The sequence below is a fragment of the Hemiscyllium ocellatum genome, chromosome 1, assembly GCF_020745735.1.
Source record: "Hemiscyllium ocellatum isolate sHemOce1 chromosome 1, sHemOce1.pat.X.cur, whole genome shotgun sequence".
In the NCBI taxonomy this organism is placed as follows: domain Eukaryota; kingdom Metazoa; phylum Chordata; class Chondrichthyes; order Orectolobiformes; family Hemiscylliidae; genus Hemiscyllium; species Hemiscyllium ocellatum.
In genome coordinates, this window is record NC_083401.1 from 107,635,730 (window position 1) to 107,654,680 (window position 18,951).

At 40.6% G+C, this 18,951-nt stretch overlaps 1 protein-coding gene across 7 annotated transcripts in view; it reads right to left on the bottom strand.

Annotated features, from left to right (window-relative positions):
- LOC132819636 (uncharacterized) overlaps positions 1 to 18,951 on the bottom strand; it is a 34,377-nt gene that overhangs the window by 5,132 nt on the left and 10,294 nt on the right. For 3 of the 7 annotated variants that reach the window (XM_060831246.1, XM_060831281.1, XM_060831228.1), the window contains exon 2: positions 2,035 to 2,114. The exons of the other annotated variants lie outside the window; for them this stretch is intronic. The gene's annotated coding sequence lies outside the window, so the exon portion shown is untranslated. The remainder of the gene's footprint in view (positions 1 to 2,034; positions 2,115 to 18,951) is intronic. 7 annotated transcript variants of the gene reach the window in all.

The window sequence follows — 18,951 nt, forward strand, 5'->3', positions numbered from 1 at the left end:
GAATTTAGTAGTCGGAAAAAATTGGAAGGAATTGGTTGCCTAATGAACATGGAAGAGAGAAAGACAGAATCGATCATTTAATAACAATGTCAGATGATGTACTAGCTTGGATGATGAAGTATTTAACTATCAAAGTCCCAGGTTTGCAACTAAGGAACAATTAGCAGAAAAACTTTACAGGGCGAACTAAATAAGTCTGAGTAATGGGAAGAAATTGAATTCTTGTCTGATTTCAGATTTGTAATTTGTTATCTGTGAATTCCCATCTACAGAATGGAACACAATAAACATAACAGCACTATTTCATGTTTTCGTACATAAGTTATGCCTTTAGAACAAACGCAGAACAAAGGAAATTACAGCACAGGAACAGGCCCTTCAGCCCTCCAAGCCTGCACAGATCCAGATCCTTTATCTAAACCTGTCACCTATTTTCTAAGGATCTGTATCCCTCTACTTCCTGTCCATTCATGTATCTGTCTAGATGCATCTTAAATGACACTATCATACCCACCTCTATCACCTCCGCTGGCAACGCATTCCAGGCACCCACCACCCTCTGCGTAAAGAATTTTCCATGCTTATCTTCCTTAAACTTTTCCCCTCTCACCTTGAGCTTGTAACCCCTAGTAATTGAGTCCCCACTCTGGGAAAAAGCTTCTTGCTCTCCACCCTATCTCTCTCATGATTTTGTATTCCTCAATCAAGTACCCCCCCCCCCCCCAAACCTTTTGTCTTTCTAATGAAAATAATCCTAATCTATTCAACCTCTCTTCATAGCTAGCGCCCTCCATGCCAGGCAACATCCTGGTGAACCTCCTCTGCACCCTCTCCAAAGCATCCACATCCTTTTGGTAATGTAGCGACTAGAACTGTATGCAGTATTCCAAAAGTCCTATGCAACTTTAACATGACCTGTCAACATTTGTGCTCAATGCCCCATTCAATGAATGAAAGCATGTCGTACGCCATCTTGGCCCTTCTATCGTCCTGCGTTGCCACCTTCAGGGTACAATGGACCTGAACACCCAGATCTCTCTGGACATCAATTTTCCCCAGGGAGTTTCCATTTACCTCTTGAATTAGATCTTCCAAAATGCATCATCTCACATTTGCCCGGATTGAACTCCATCTGCCATTTCTCCGCCCAACTCTCCAATCTCTCTGTATTCTGCTGTACTCTCTGACAGTCCCCATCACTATCTGCTACTCCACCAATCTTAGTGTCATCTGAAAACTTGCTAATCAGACCACCTATACCATCCTCCAGATCATTTATGTATATCACAAACAACAGTGGTCCCAACATGGATCCCTGTGAAACACCACTGGTCACAGTTCTCCATTTTGAGAAACTCTCTTCTACAACTACTCTCTATCTCCTGTTGCCCAGCCAGTTCTCTAGCTACTACACTCTGGACCCCACGCGACTTCACTTTCTTCATCAGCCTAACATGGGGAACCTTATCAAACACTTCACTGAAGTCCATGTACATGATATCGACAGCCCTTACCACATCAATCAAATTTGTCACTTCCTCAAAGAATTCTAATAAATTGGCAAGACATGACCTTCTCTGCGAAAAAAAAACATGCTGCCTATTGCTGATAAGCCCATTTTCTTCCAAATGTAAATAGATCCTATCCCTCAGTATCTTCTCCAACAGCTTCCTTACTACTGATGTCAGGCTCACCTGTCTATAATTATCTAGATTATCCTTGCTACCCTTCTTAAACATGGAGGCAACATTAAAAATTTTCCAGTCCTGCGGGACCTCACCCTTTTTCAAGGATGCTGCAAAGATATCTGTTAAGAACCAGCTATTTCCTCTCTCGCTTCTCTCAGTAATCCAGGATAGATCCCATGTGGACCTGGGGACTTGTCCACCTTAATGCCTTTTTGAATACCCAACACTTCCTCCCTCCTTATGTCGACTTGACCTAGAGTAACCAAACATCTATCCCTAACCTCAACATCTGTCATGTTGCTCCCCTCGGTGAATACTGACACAAAGTACTCATTAAGAATCTCACCTATTTTCTTTGACTCCACGCATAACTTTCCTCCTTTATCCTTGAGTGGGCAAACCCTTTCTCTAGTTACCCTCTTGCTCCTTTTTTATATAGGTATTTTTATTGAAAGAAAAAAGATTTTTTTAAACATTTTTACAAAATTGCAAAGTAATACAAACAAATATAAGCACTAATATAAAATTAAATGTATATATATAAAAAAAACCCAAAATACAACAAAAGAAAAAAAAGAGAAAAAAACTAATCTAACTACTAAACTATCCTACAAACAACCAAAGCATAAAATAAGATATCTTACATTACAAGTAAGAAATAATATAATAATTAAATATTTAAATACGAACTCAAAATGGATTAATATCAAGTTGTAATAAAACCCATGTTTATATGGGATTCCTCATTTACGAATAAAAGGCTTTGGGGTTTTCCTTAACTCTGTTTGCTAAAGATATTTCATGACCCCTTTTAGCCCTCTTAATTTCTCATTTCAGAGAGTCCTACTTTCCTGATATTCTTCCGAAGCTTTGTTTGTTTTCATTTGCCTAAACCTTATGTATACCTCCTTTTTCCTCTTAGCTAGTCTCGGAATTTCACCTGTCATCCATAGTTCCCTAATCTTGCCATTTCTATCCCTCATTTTCATAGGGACGTGTCTGTCTTGCACTCTAATCAACCTCTCTTTAAAAGTCTCCCACATGTCAAATATGGATCTGCCCTCAAACAGTTGCTCCCAATCCACATTCCCCAGCTCCTGTGAATTTTGATATAGTTGCCCTTCCCCAGTTTAAAGTGAGGTCTGCAGATGCTGGAGATCAGAGCTGAAAATCAGGACTGAAGAAGGACTTATGCCCGATTGGTCGAATCTCCTGTTCCTTGGATGCTGCCTGACCTGCTGCGCTTTTCCAGCAACACATTTTCAGCTATCTTCCCCCAGTTTAGCATTCTTCCTTTAGTTCCACTCTTATCTTTGTCCATGAGTATTCTAAAACTTAAGCAATCCCCTACTGAAACTTCAACCACCTGCCTGGGCTCATCCCCCAATACCAGGTCCACTATAGCATTTATGTACTGCGCTACAAAACCCTCCTGGATGCTCCTTACAAATTCTGCTCCATCTAAACCTCTGACACTAAGTGAATCTCAGTCAATGTTGGGAAAATTAAAATCTCCTATCACCACCTCCCTGTTGCTCTGACACCTTTCTACAATTTCTCTACATATTTGGACCTCTATCTCACGTTCACCATTGGGAGGCCTGTAGTACAATCCCAACATTGTTACCACACACTTTCTATTTCTGAGCTCTGCCCATACTGCCTCACTGCTCGAGTCCTCCATAGTGCCCTCCTTCAGCACAGCTGTGATATACACTTTGACCAGTAATGCAACTCCTTCACCCCTTTTACCACTTCGCCATCCCGCTTGAAGCATCGATATCCTGGGATATTTCATTGCCAATCTTGCTCTTCCTTTAACCAAGTCTCAGTAATAGCACTAACATAATACTCCCAGGTACTAATCCAAGCCCTAAGTTCATCTGCCTTACCTACTACACTTGTCACATTAAAACAAATGCACTTCAGACCACCAGTCCTGCTGCATTTGTCTTCCCCTTAGTCACACTGACTTCATTATCTAGTTTCTTACAGGCTTTAGCTACTACCTCCTTCCTGTCCACTAACTTCCTCATTTGGTCCCTAACCCCCTGCCACATTAATTTAAACCCTTTCCAATAGCATTAGCAAAAGCAACCTCAAGGACACTGGTTCTAGGTGGCCCAGATGTAGACTATCCAATTTATAATAGTCCCACCTCCCCCAGAACCGATCCCAAAGTCCCAAAAATCTGAATCTCTCCCTGCGGCACCATCTTTCAAGCCACTCATTCATCCTGGCTATTCTTTCATTTCTACTCTGATGAGCACGTGGCACTGGTAGCAATCCTGATTTTACTACCTCTGAGTTCCTACTTTTTAATTTGGATCCTAACCTCCTAAATTCTGCTTGTAGGACATCATCCCATTTATTACTGATATCATTGGTGCCTATATGCACCACGACAGCTAGCTGTTCACCCTCCGCCTTCAGAATGTCCTGCAGCTGATCTGAGGGATCCCTGACCCGTGCACCTAGGGGGCAACATACCATTCAGGAGTCCTGTTTTCAACGACAGAAACGCCTATCTGCTCCCCTTACAATTGAATCCCCTATGACTTTTGCCCTTCCACTCTTTTTCCAACCCTTCTATACAGCAGAGCCAGCCACAGTGCCATGAATCTGGCTACAGCTGCCTTTCCCTGTGAGCCATCTCCCCTGACAGTATCCAAAATGGGGACACTTGAACTTTAGCTCTTCTGAGACCATGTTGAATGAATCAGAAAGTGAATTTGCAATCCTATTTTAACGTGCATTTTGTATTTTGCTAAACAGTGCTAATGGAGATCTCTAACAAAAACTAGTCTGACTTTTTTCTTTGGTAACTATGACATTCTAAACTTCCACCCTCATAGAGATCAGCTAATTTAGCAGATGCTGGAAATCGAGGCTTGGGCTTGCAGACCTTAGTGCTGCACCAGGCAGTGGTTTTATCCAATGACCACACTAGAGTAGCTGAAAGATGCAACTTAACGAGGAACCCCAAGCATTTGTCAATGGGGATAATTTACTTTGGAGCCATAAAACAAATTATTGCCTGTGCAGCAAATCAAAATATTCCAGAGGATAGAAATCTGAAATAAAAACAGAAAGTTTTGGAAATACTCAATAGGTCAGATCGCATCTTGGAGAGAGATCAACCTGAAAATGTTAGTTCTGTTTCTCTCTCTCCCTATCAGAGCTACAACCATTTCTATTAATAATAACTATTTAGGTTGGTGTATGAATGTTCAGGTAGAAGGGAGACAGACATGAGCTGCAACTGACAGGGTACCCTTCGTTGTCCAGTACTTCCCAGCAGCCGAAAAACTACACCATGTTCTTCATTGTCCGCAACACATTGTCAGTGAGGATGAGCACCTTGCCAAGACCTTCCTCACACCTCCACTTCTCATCTTTAAAGAGCCACCAAACCTCAAACAGATCATTGTTCGTAGCAAACTGCTGCTTTCAGAACAATGCCATACAACCTTGGCACGGTTGGCGCTGCAAGACGTGTCAGAGTTTTGACATGGATACCACTATTAAGCGTGGGGATACCTCCCGCCATGTATGTGGCTGGTACTCATGCGACTCAACCAACATTGTCTACCTCATACGCTGCAGGCAAGGATGCCCTGAGGCATGGTACATTGGCGAGATCAAACAGAGGGTATGTAATGGATGAATGGACACTGCAGAACAATCAACAGACAGGAGTGTGCCTCCCAGTCAGAGAACACTTCAGCGGGCTGGGACATTCAACCTCGGACCTTTGGGTGATCGTCCTCCAAGGTGGACTTCGGTACAGGCAACAACGAAAAGTGGCTTAGCAGAGGCTGATAGCCAAGTTCGGTATCCATGGGGATGGCCTCAACTGGGACCTTGGGTTCATGTCACACTACAGGTGACCACACACACAGACATGCACTCCTACGTGCATGCGCGCGCGCGCGCACACACACACACACACTCAGACCCTCTCGCATAGACTCAAACATACACTCCCATACTCACTCACTCTCACAGACTTACACCCCTGTACACTCATGCACATACACATCCTCTCACAGGCACTCATAACCCCACCCCCCACCCCAACACACACACACACACACACACACGACTTTTTGGGGTGAATTTGTACTTGCAGAATTACATTTTACTTTGCTCAAAAACTGCATGAATCCATGTAAGATTCTGTAAATCCATTTTTAAAATTAAAATCAGTCTGACCATTGTGGCACAGACACCTCACAGGGAGCTAACATCTTCAGTACACTATCTTGGCCAACATGACACCAATTATTAAACTTCACTTGAGAATGTAACTTTAAAAAAAGGTTTTGTGATTTACATATGAAAGAACTGAAACCAACATGGTCAATCTAAAAGATGAGAGATTTAACAAACAATCCAGGTGTTTTTCAATATATCATTACAGTTCCATCACCCTGTAAACTTCTATTATAAATTCTGTCTCTCACGATCTTATTCTCCACAATCACCTGATAAAGGAGCAGCACTCTGAAAGCTAGTGCTTCCAAATAAACCTGTTGGACTATAAGCTGGTGTTGTGTGATTATTAACCAGGTAGAAGGATATTTCTTTATTTTCTAGGATGGCCAGGAGTCACACTCCTCAATGAGGCCTGACTCTCGCTGCTTCCTCCAAATGCTACAGACTGATTGACAAAATGTCATAAGAGGGAAAATGATCAGCATGATTCCACATGGATGGATGTATTCCTCAACAACAAAAAGACAAAAAAGCATTTCAAGTGGCTCAAGTAATTGTCATGTTCTGCACCAAAAGCCTTGCCTTTATTTGTGACAGTTAGTCATATCCTGTCCCAGTGCCTACAAATGTGATGACATATATATCTGTTACAAATTCTGTAAGGTTTCTTTGGGGAAAGGAAGAAATGAATGACCTTAGTCAAAAAGGTGATATCTTGTTGGAGTAAAATGGGAGTGAAAACTAATAAAATTACAGAAGATGCATTTTCTGTTGCATGTCTTATTTCTCAGCTGAATTGGGAAGTGTTGCAGCTACGAATGAACAATATGTTATTTAGAGATTGTATAATTGAGTAGTGGTACGCATGGAAGTGAAAAAAAGAAGAATTTATCGGTCACAACAAATTGGAAGAAATTGGTTACCTAATATGCATGGAAGAGGAACAGGAAATAGATAATTCAATAACATTGCCAGATGGTGCAATGTGTGTTATGAGTTTACCAACGATTGATAAAGTAGCAAGGAAAGGAAGGCCTCTGTAGGTGAGCAATGCCTCCTCAGTGATGGCTTCATGCTGCAGAAGAATATCATTGCTAGACATTCAAACCTGCTAATTAGCAATTCCAAACACAACATGTCCCTGCACCTATCCTTTCAAGACCAGCAGCTACAACTCTCAGCAGTATTTCTCCTCCAACCCTGAAGGCTAGCCCAGCTGACAAACATATATTCGACACAGATCTCTGAACTCATCCAGAATGCCCCTCCTAAGGACAACATTGTCATTGGTGGTGATTTCAATGCCAGAGTTGGTTGTGACAGTCTGACATGCAGGAGAGTGCTCAGAAGCTTTGTATTGTATTTGGAAACAGATGCTTTCAGCAACAAGCAAACCCATGTCCCACGGAAGCTGTAACCATATATTGAAGGTTTCAATAAATATTGATCAATGATTAGATAATTAATGTCAGATTTAGCATCCCTACTAGAAAAGAGCAATGCAAAGTCATCTTGGATTCCAACGTCTCATACCCTGACTCAAAAATATGCATATATACTTGAATAGGGTAGTCTTACTAGTGATTTTCCTGAATAAGCTAATTAAGCCTTAATGTCTATGCTGAAGCAAATCAGTTTAAGAGAAAGAAGAGAATTTTGCTTTAGTTGTCTGAGATCGATTCAAACTTAACCTCCGTGAGTGACAAATTCACAAGACTAGATGGCTCCCAATCCTCAGTTTAAAGAAAATAGTGAGAACATTGCAAGTGCCCTAATGATAACCTTCCACAGTGCTCTTGATTTGTGCATATTGCACCACTATTTAAGAAAGGGGAAAGGGACAAGTAGGAATTATAAACCAGCTAGTATAACATCTATCAGTGGGAAATTATGAGTCTATAATTAAAGTGAAGGTAGACATCTTGAATAGTTTCAGCTGATCAGGGACGGAGTTAGCATGAAGGTGTAAAGGGGGAGGGAGTGCCTGATGAACCGATTCAAAATATCCAACAAGAAAATGTGTATGGATCAAAACAGAAATTGCTGGTGAAACTCAGCAACTCTGGCAGCATGTGTGGGGAAAGAGCAGCCAGACCCAGCAATTTACATTTTTGCTTCAGATCTCCAGCATCTGCAGTTCTTTGTTTCATTTAAATGTCTAAGTAAGTTATCTATATCAACTGCCATGGTTGTGATAAATTCCTTCAAACGAGTTTGAATTTGATTTATTATGGTCTCATGGACTGAGATACAGTGAAAAGTGTTGTTTTATGTGCTATCCTGTCAGATTGTACCATACAAAGTGCATGACAGGAACAGAACAGAGTGCAGAATACAGTGTTACAGCCACAGAGAAGGTACGGAGAGAGAGAGAGAGAGAGAGAGATCGGCATTAACATTTGAAACATTTTAGTTAACATTGAAGTGAAGGAATATCTGTGTATTGCTAAACCAAAGGCACATTTTCTTGAAGCTTTTTGTGTTGCACTTATCAGGAAATTTGTAAGAAAGACAAATGGAAAGCTTATATTTCATCAAGCCTCCTGGAACTGAAGGAATAAGTAACAGTTCGGCTTCAGCTTGACAAAGGCCTGATTAGATGCAATGGTTTTTTTGCCTGGAAGCAGTAACAGCAAGGACAAATTGAACTAGTTTTATAGAATGTTTGGGGACCTGTAGTTGTTCTTTTAAAATTTTTTGAAAAGATGCTTTAAATGTTTGAATCAATTGTAAAGGAATTAGTTATAATTTTAAAAATGCAAACTTGCTCTATGTGACCTGGTGACTCTGGGAGCAGCACCAAATGGAAGGACGTTAAAATACTGAGGTCAGCTAGCACACAGGCATAAAGGGTAACAGGACAGTTAAATGATATCTATAGACAATCAGCTGAACTCTTCAAAGAAAGGAACCAAATTCTGCTTGGAAGGACTAACTAAAACTGGGGCCTTAGAGTTGGGTTAGGCTGCTATTAACATCATGGCATAATCTTTGGTTTAGCTGTTATTGTATATGTAATTTTTACTTTGATCTGACTGTGATGTCTGTTAATTATACTTAATTTATGATAATACAGAATAGTGTTAAAGTAAATCTCAATTGGTAATGTATTCATTTAGGGGTTGTTCAGTAAGTTTTGATCTTTTGGTTTATGGATTCCCTTGTAGCAAATCAGTATTTACAATTCATCATGGATTTCAGCTAAGTGACTGACAAGCTACCTTAGGAGATAATTGTCATGGTGACAATTGTTTGGATTTTATGATCTGGAGAGAAGGTGGTTGAATGTTGATGGATGTTAGTGGATGGGAGTAGAAGTGGGTTCATGTAGAGAGAAGAGGTCCCTAACAATAGAAGTCCTATTAGTAGCTGTCTTCAAGTGATCAGTACCGGAGAGAAATCCTGAGTTGCTTCGAGGTCAGTGGGAAGAATCCTCCAGTAGCAGATATATCAAAGTGGAAGACAATCTATGAGCCCATGTTAAATAATATGTGAGCTGGGTTAGCAGTTTGTCTTGGGGAGAAATAGAAGAATTGATTTTAATATATTGCAATTTTCTGAAAAAGAAATTAATTACAGCTGTGGCAGCTGAGTAAGAAGCATTATCATGGAAATAGGGGTAAGTATTCACTGAGATTTGACTGTCAATAAGGGATATGCTGAGATAAGAAGGATGAATTTCTTTTCCTGAATTTGTATTGAGATCATGTCGGTAGATTTTTTTTCTATTGTAACATAGTGTGTTTTTTGTTTCTTTTGTGTAATAATCTTTAGTATTCCTTTATTAAAAGCACAATAACATCCTCTAATGAATACATTTAGTAGTCATGGTGAGTGAAAAGAAAAATAAGCCAGGTCCTATTCTTGGATCTGCCTTGTCCAGTGTTACCATCAGCTTAGATCACCACACTATTCTCCTATTCAATTGATGTAACATGTTCTGCTGTAAAACAGTGTAGACTAGAAATCTGTTCTAATGCAGTGCAGCTAAAGTAGACTTGATATCACACACTTCCGCATTCATTGTGAGACTGAAAGGCTTGCATTTAGGTAAATATTCATTATCTCATGAATTTACCACCTCGTTTGTATTTCCATTTGCAGACCTGGGGAAAATGGCATTTGATGGTCTACTGGAGAAGATTGCGACCTCAGCCTTTTAACAAATATACTCAACTAAATAGAAGCAGGCTGGAATTGTTAAACTCAGTGTTGTGTCCAGAAAGCTGTAAAGTCAAAGGCCCAATCAATAAGTCAGCCACAATGGAAAGAAATTCTCTGCTGAAGAAAAAGGAAGACATGTTGGAATGTGGCCTCATCAGAACAAACAAGATGAAAATTAAGATACTGAGAGATCAGAATAGAGTCCTTTCACAAACCATTGATTCTCCTGCTCATCGGATGCTGCCTGACCTGCTGTGCTTTTCCAGCGCTACACTTTTTGATTCCTTTCAAAGCATACACAATGTAGCCATGGGAGGTTAGAATTATAAAATCATACAGTCTTCCGCCCATTGAGTCTGTCCTGCCAAAAATACACTCCTACCTACACCTAGTCCCACTTTCCCTCACTAAAGCCATAGCCTTGAAATCCACAGGCAGCACAGCCTTGTGGATATTGGTTGTTAGCCTCTCCATCAGAATCAGGGCAAACCAAGCTAGAAGGGGGGAGAATTTGAGGTGGACTGTGTGGAAAGCAAGAAAAGGATGGAAATTAGAAGATAAGTTTGTTGCAATTATTCAGTTTGAAGGAAGAACAGGAAATGGCATCAGTACAGAAAAAAAAGTCAGAGCACCTGGCCAAACATGTTCCATGTCATTGATGACATAGATATATGAACTAGGATTTTCTATCCTATTTTGGTTAGTAGGAGAATATGGGACAATACCATGATCAATTTTCAAAGCATCACATTGCTCCTGACCATTCTTTTTCTCTCTATAAACTATAAAAATACATCGTGTAGTTTTGATATCCCTTGCTAGATTTTCATGCTTACGTTTTCATGCTTACTTGAGCGTTTTCACACTTTGCAGTTCTTTGTTTTATTTCTTATGTGCCAGGATGTGTTCCACTGTTTGCTTTCTGTATCCTATTTCTTTCTATTTTGTTTTGTCCCTCAATTAATCTTTTGACAAATCATTTCTATTTAGAAGTAGAGGTCTTGCTGTTTGGGGTGATAAACTTCTTCCATATCACCTTACATTCTATTTGAACACCTCCCATTAATAATCTGTCACAGATTTGGTCAGACAGCTGTGGACCCTTTCTGTTTCATTCAACTGAAATCAGCCTCAGAAACTCAAGAATCTTATGAGATTATGAGATATTTTGGGATTTTTCCTTTTCAAACTCTGGGCTGGATTTGGCATGACCCCACTGGCTATGTTTTCCATGGATGAGGCTGGGGGAGGGGAGGGGAGATTGCGGGGGGCAAGTAAAATAGGTTAATGGTGCACCCGATTTCTTTATTCACACTCCTAAGCATAGCCCCAGGCCAGCCCAGCACCCAGCCACTATATGTAAGTGAATAATTAAAGGTCAATTAGGCTTGTTGGCAGAGTCATCTGCATATTGAGCTGCACACAACATAATCAAGCTGCCATGGATGGTCAAGTAGGCCATTCTTTCTGACCTAGATGAGAAGAAGTTGTGAAAGAAGATGGAAGTCATAATAAGCAGGGAGTGCCCTGTCTGCATTAGGGGCACTGCCACCAACATTTCACCTTTCCCCTTCCTTCTGCACCACCCATCCTTGGGTTCCAGGATCATTCCTCTCCTTAAAATGGAAGACACCCTTCAGCCCATTGAGAACACACTGCCAAAAATACGCTACTACCTGCATCTAGTCCCACTCCAGGGTCATTCGTCTCCAGTAATTATCTTTCTGGAGCAGAGAACTTCTCTTTGCTTCTATCTGTAGTTCTAACCGCGTCCAGATCGAGCCCAGTAAAATTGGCTAGCATCTCCTGAGGGGACTGTATCTGCACAGTGAAAGGCCAAAAGACCACTCCTAACCGATTACATTTTGGCTTATTACTCATTATCAAATCTAACTTGGGCTCGTCACATAAGTAAAATGACTGCAAGGGCAGGCCAGAGGCTTGGAATCCTGTAAAGATTAACTTGTTTCTGAACTCCCCAAAGCTTGTTCACCACCTACAAGGCACAAGTATACAATGTGATGAAATACTCCCCACTTGCCTGAATGGGCACAGCTCCAACAACATTCAAGATGCTTCACACCATCCATGGCAAAGCAGCCCACTTGATTGACAAGCATCCACTCCCTTTACTACCGATGCTCAGTAGCCACAGTATGTATTATCTAGAAGATGTTCTGCTGAAATTCAGCAATGAAAGATCCTTAGGCAGCACCTTTCAAACCAACAACGCTTCTCCCAAGCAAATCCATGGGAACACCATTGCATGCAGGTTCCTCTCCAAGCCACTGACCATCCTGATTTGGAAATAGACCATTGTTCCTTCATTGATGTTGGGTCAAAATCCTGGAATTTCTTCCCTAATGGCTTTGTGGGTCTACCAAAAGCAAATAGAACTGCAGGAGTTTAAGAAGGCTGCTCACCATCACTTTCTCAAGAGCAACTATGGATGTCTGATAAATAGTGCTAGCCAGCAATATCCACATCCCATGAGAGAATTTTTAGAAAATGTGTTTTGCCAACGGGGACAAAGATAGTCACTGGCATGTTCAGATCACGGAAGAGTGACAAATCCTTCTGGCCGCTTCTGTCATGAGAAAGTTCTTTGGCTGCTGCCTTCCCCAATCTCTCCTCATGTGAATGTGGGCCACGTCCCTTACTGCATCACTCAACACTGTGGCCTCTTTCCGAGTGTGCAGTTTGCTATGCCACCTAGTGGTACACTGGAATTAATGCAGCCATCTCATATATTGCGCATTTTTAATACAATATCTCCAGTGCCTGCTTATACTTTCTCATATCCAAAACAAGCAGCCAAAAGTGAAATTAGACTTCTAAACCTTTTTCCATGGCAAAGTTGCTTGGCTGCAGCTAAATGTGTTCCCAACCTTGAAGAGTGATATTACCAATGATGTGTATGGGGTTAGCCCCTCTTTGTAAACATAGAATTCAACATGCTTTTTCTAACCCACTACTTCTTAAAACATTTCTGAACATTTAACACTCTGTTCTGCTATTTTTAAAGTTTTACCAATTATTTGCCTTCCTTTTCCTTCTACTCAAAATTTGTAAGTGGCAATTAAATTTAATGTCATATATGTGCCAGGCAATAACCATCTCCAACAGGGGAAAATCTACCCATTTTTGATATCTATCAGAATTCCCATTCCTGATTTTCCACACACCATCATGATCCTGAGAGATATAATTGACGAGAAACTTAACTGGACCAACCATACAAATAGTGTAGGAGAATATTACAGCAGATGCTGGAATCTGTACTAAAAACAAAAAATGCTGAAGATCACAATGGGTCAGGCAGCATCCATGGGGAGAGAGCAAGCTAATGTTTCAAGTCTAGATGACTCTCTATCAGAGCTTCACTTCAGTTCTGATGAGGCACCATTGAGACTGGAAACACTAGTTTGCTTTCTCTCCATGGATGCTGCCTGACCCACTGTGATCTCCAGCACTTTTTTTTTCTCTATACAAGCAGTGTGATAACATGAACAGGTCAGAGTCTGATAATTCTATGACAAGTAACTTGCCTTCTAACTCTTCAAATCCTATCCATCATCTATGAGATACAAATCAGGAGTGTAATCAAATACTCTGCACTGGGCTGGATGATGAAACTGAAACAATATTCAAAATGTTTAACACTGTGCAAGGCAGATCATTACCCATCGACCATCTGGAACATTCACGCTTGCAGATTACCATATACTGTCCTTCCTTGGCAGATGAATCATTACTCTTCCGTGTTGAAGAACACTTGGAGGAAGTACTGAGGGTGGAAAAGTGTGGGGGACTTTATATGTCCCCTGCTAAGAGTGGCTTGGCAGCAGCATTATTATTCTAAAGGACAGAGCTGCTGGACTCGGTCTGTGGAAAGCAGTGATGGAACCAATAAGAGGCAGAAACATTTTTTTACCTCAACCTCACTAATCGGCTGACTGCAGATGTACTGGTAAGAGTGACCACTGCACAGTCTTTATGGAGACAAAGTCCAGACTTCACATTGAGAATACCCTCTATTGTGTTGTGTGGAATGACCACCATGTTAAATGGGATAGATTTCAAAAAGATCCACCAAGTCAAAAGTGACACCCACGAGGCACTGTGGACCATCACCAACAGCAGAGTCATACTCCAATGCAATCTGGAGCCTGGCACTTCCACCACTCTACCATTACCATTAGGCCAGGGGCCAACCCAACTTCAATGAAAAGTGCAGGAGGGCATGTCAGGAGCCTTACCAGGCATACCTAAAAATATGGTGTCGCCCTGGTGAAGTCACCAAACTGGACTATTCGTGTGCCAAATAGCATAAACAGCAAATAATGGACAGAGTTAAGTGATCCCATAAACAACAGATCATATCTGAGCTCCACAGTCCTGCCACATCCGTGAATGGTGGTGGACAATGCATCAACTCACTGAAGAAGGAGGCTCCACCAACATCTCCATTCTCAACACGGAGAAGCCCAACACGGAAGTGCAAAAGATAAGGCTGAAGCTGTCTCAGTAATTGTCAGCCAGAAGAGCCGAGTGGATGATGCATTTTGGCCTCCCCTGAGTGTTCCCAGCATCACAAACCATTTTTCAGCCAATTTGTTTCACTCCATGTGATATCAAGAGATGATTGAAGGCACTGGATACTGCAAAGGCTATGGGCCTTGACAACATTCTGAAAATAGTGTTGAACACTTGTGCTCCATAATTTGCTTCACCCCTAGCCAAGCTATTCTAGTACAGTTACAACACTGGTATCTACACAACAATATGGAAAACATCGCAGGTATGTCCTGTACACAAAAGGTAGGACAAATCCAACCCCAGAGAAATTGATTCCTAATGAAGGGCTTATGCCTAAAATGTTGATTCTCCAGTTCCTCGGATGCTGCCTGACCTGCTATGCTTTCCCAACAATACATTCTCAACTCAAATCCAACCCAGCTAATTCACATCCTATTGGTCTACTCTTGATCATTAGTAAAGTGATGAAAGATGTCATCAATACTTGCTCAGCAATGACTTGCTCAGTAACACCCAGTTTGGGTTCCGTCAGGGCTACTCAACTCCAGACCTCATTATAGACTTGGCTCAATGAGAGAAAACTTCATGGAAATAGTAATCATGAGCATGATAAAACAGCAGAGCTGACTTTAATATGTGGTTTCACGTCATTTTTCAAACTTCTATAAATTCTGCAATGTGCCTGTAGACTGGAAGATTGCAAATGTAAGCTCACTCTCAGGATGGAGAGAGAAAACGTGGATTTACAGATTGGTTAAGGTCAGATCAGCAATAATAAAATAATTAGAATCTATTATAAAGTTTATGATGAATGGATATTTAGCATATAATTGTCTAATTGGACAGTCAACAAGAATTGATAAATAAGAAATAATGTTTGATAAATAAGATGGGAATTTTCCGAGGATGTTGATGGCATAGTCAATCAATATGAAATATTTGGATTCTCAAAAAAATTTAGAAAAACTGGAAGTTAGTAAACAACATTAAAGCATGTAGGATTGGGGCTAATACACAAAAATGGATAATAGGCAGGAAGCAGAGGCTAGGAATAAGTGGGTCACCCTCAGGTTGGCAGGCAAGACCAGTGGGTACCACAAAAATCACTGCCTGCCCCTAGCTCTTCACAATCTATGCCAATGATTTGAATGTGGTTGAAATGTAATATTTCAAAGTTTGTGAATGATACAGAAGTTGTTGGGAATATGAGTTGTGAAGAGGATGTAAAGTAGCTTCATGGAGAATTAGACACGCTGGATGAGTGGAAAAGAGTATGCTAGATAGAATATAATTGGGTAAGTGTGAGGTTGTCTACTTTGTTAGGAGGAACAAAGGTACAGAGTACTTATGTGGTGAGAGATTAGCAGGTGTTGATGCTCAAAGGGACATGGATGGCTTTGTTCATAAGTCACTTAAAGTTGAGCATGATGGTCCAGCAGTCTTTTGCTCATGGAGGCTAAACCTCTGCAGTTGGTAAGGTTCCAGGAACTTTGTACAGAATTAAATGAGTGATAATTTCGAAAGACTTTAATGAGTTTTGGATGGACAATTCAGATTTGTAAGAGTCAAATCATGCCTAACAAACACATGTTCAGCATCTCCAGTATTTTTTTGTTCATGCCTAACAAACTTGTTCTTCAAGAAATCAAAAATGGTTTCCTATTTATCAATCCTTGTTGACTCTGTCCAGTGTGCTGAGTGTGCTCAGAGTGTGCTAAATATCCATCAATCATAACCTTTATAATAGATTCTAATTTTTAAAAATTTCTTTAATTCACAGGATGTGGACATTGCTGGCTAGACTAGTGTTTACTGCCCAGCCCTAGTTGCTCATCAGAAGATGGTGATGAACTGCCTTCTTTAATCTCAGCAGTCCATGTGTTGTGGGTTGACCCACAATGCTTTCGGAAGTAAGTTCCAGGAGGTTGACCTGGAAACATAGGAAGAACTGTGATTTATTTCCAAGTCAGGATGGTGAGTGGTTTGGAGAGGGAATTGTAGGCAGTGGTGTTCCCACGTATCCGCTGTCTTTGTTCTCCTAGATGGTAGTGGTTGAGAGTTGGGAAGATGCTGCCTAAGGAGCCTTGATGAATTTCTGCAGCACATTTTGAAAATGGTAAATATTGCTGCTGCTGAGCAATATTTGCCAATCAAGCAGCCTGATTTGACTAGGATGATCTTGAGCTTCCTGAACGTTGATGGAACTACACCCATCCAGGCAAATGGGGAATATTTCATCACAAACATGACCTGTGGCTCATAGAATCTTGGACAGACTTTGGAAGTCAGGAGGTATGTTATTCACTGCAAGCTTCCTAACCACAGATCTGTTCTTGTAGCCACTGTGCTTCTGTGAATCATCCAATTTCTGGTTAATAATAATTCCCAGGATATTGATAATGAGCTTAGAATTGATGGGAAATACCTTCACTATAATGATTTCAGTTATGGTGGAAAAGATATTTTCAAACTGAATCCTTAACAATTCCACTTGTTTGTGCAACATACTCCCAACAATGAGATATGGCTCTTTCTTGTCTCTATTATTTAAATGCTGTTCATCTGCAGCCAGTTTCAACTCTCATGTGACTTAAAACACTAACTTTGATTCCCACTCCTCAGATAACAACTAGTTTTACATGTTTCCAGCATCACTGGCAAGATTTCAATTCTCAGCATTCATAGGACTTTAGTTTACCTGAAGCAAACGAACATGTTAGGCTAATAAAGCCTGCTCGAAGATTCAAGATGATCATGGTCTTTTATCCTGAACTCCAACTTTCCACGTTATTCCCCAATATCCCCTAGTCCCCTTAGTATGCAAAAAATCTATTCATCTCTTTAATGTATTCAATTTCAGTTCTGAATATCCTCAACTTTTTGACTGAAGAATTCTCTTCATCTTTTTAAATGGCTGACTCTTATTCTGCTCTCAAATTGCTCCCAAATCTCTGGTCAATGATCCATCTCAGTTTCGACCTGATCAAGTTAAATTTCAATGAAGTCACCTCTCGTTCTCTGAAATTCTAGGGTATATAGGTCTCGTCCACTCAACTTCTCATAGTTCAATCACCAAATCCCCCGATTCAATCTGCCGAATGTTTATGGCTCCCACTCAGAAAGATTACTCCTCCTTAGTTGAGGAAATCAAAGTTACTCAGGCAAAATCAGGATTTTGTTTCAGATTTCCAGCAGTTTTTTGGTTTCAAAGTTACTCAAGTATGGGCTCACCAAGGCTTTGTGCAATTATTAATTATTTAATGGTATTTCTTCCAGAATTTTGGTTACATTCTGAAGCATTGCAAATATTTTAGTGCAGTCTTATTACACTTTACAAGATCCTGGCTTGTTTGCTCATAGTGCACCTTTCTCAGGCTTATCTGATTATTGCTGATGATCATGTTACATAAGCCAGCTGGAAGGTAACTGGGTCTGTTGTAAATACATGTATACAAAGTACCTCTGCAGGCTGAGGCAGTGACTTCCAGCAGCAGTTCTCACCTCCTCGACTGAAAACAGGTTTGATGATTTAATGACTTCTAATTCTGCCTCACTCTCTGTGTGTCTGCTATTGAATGACGTTTGGTTTTTCTTTGACCCTCAACATAACATTGAGACAAAATAAGTGCACTTCCTTTAATTCTCCCACAGTCAGCAGTTCATGGGATATCTTTCTTGACATTGTTCATCCTACCCACAACCCTCATATATTGTTATTATCTGTTTGATGGGCTTCAGTCACACCTCTTTAATTGAAGCATGGATTGCACATAAGTTCTCTATAGTTCTAATATATATTTTAACCCTTAAGCTCTTCAGTGTTTCAGCATTTTGCTAAACGTAAATCTGGTTCACTAAGGAAGCTCTCCCTCACATGTAATTTGTGAATTTCAAGCTGCAGATAACTTCTTAAATCAATTTCAGTTAACTGGCAGAACTTCACAGTTATGCTGTTAGCAGTTGGGTCACAATCAATGCTTGAAAGTTCAATTATGTTTAAAGTCATTGGACTCTCATTAAACATTTGCATTAAACACCTTGCATTACTGCTGCAAATGCAGATTCTTCTGTAACTCCAGAGATACTTATCCTGTAAACTTGGCTGCCCTGAAGACATGTTAACAACCAAAATATTTTCATGTTCTTGCTTGAACACATGACTGAAGAACTGGTGTAGGAGGGAGGGCATCAGTTGCCTGAAGCACTGGGACTGGTTCTGGGGCAGCCTGGATAACATGAATTGATTATACCTTAACAGAACTAGTCTTTGTGGGGAGATTTGCTAGCACTGTTGAGGAAGGTTTAAACTCATTTGTCAGGTGGATGGGATCCTTCAGGGATA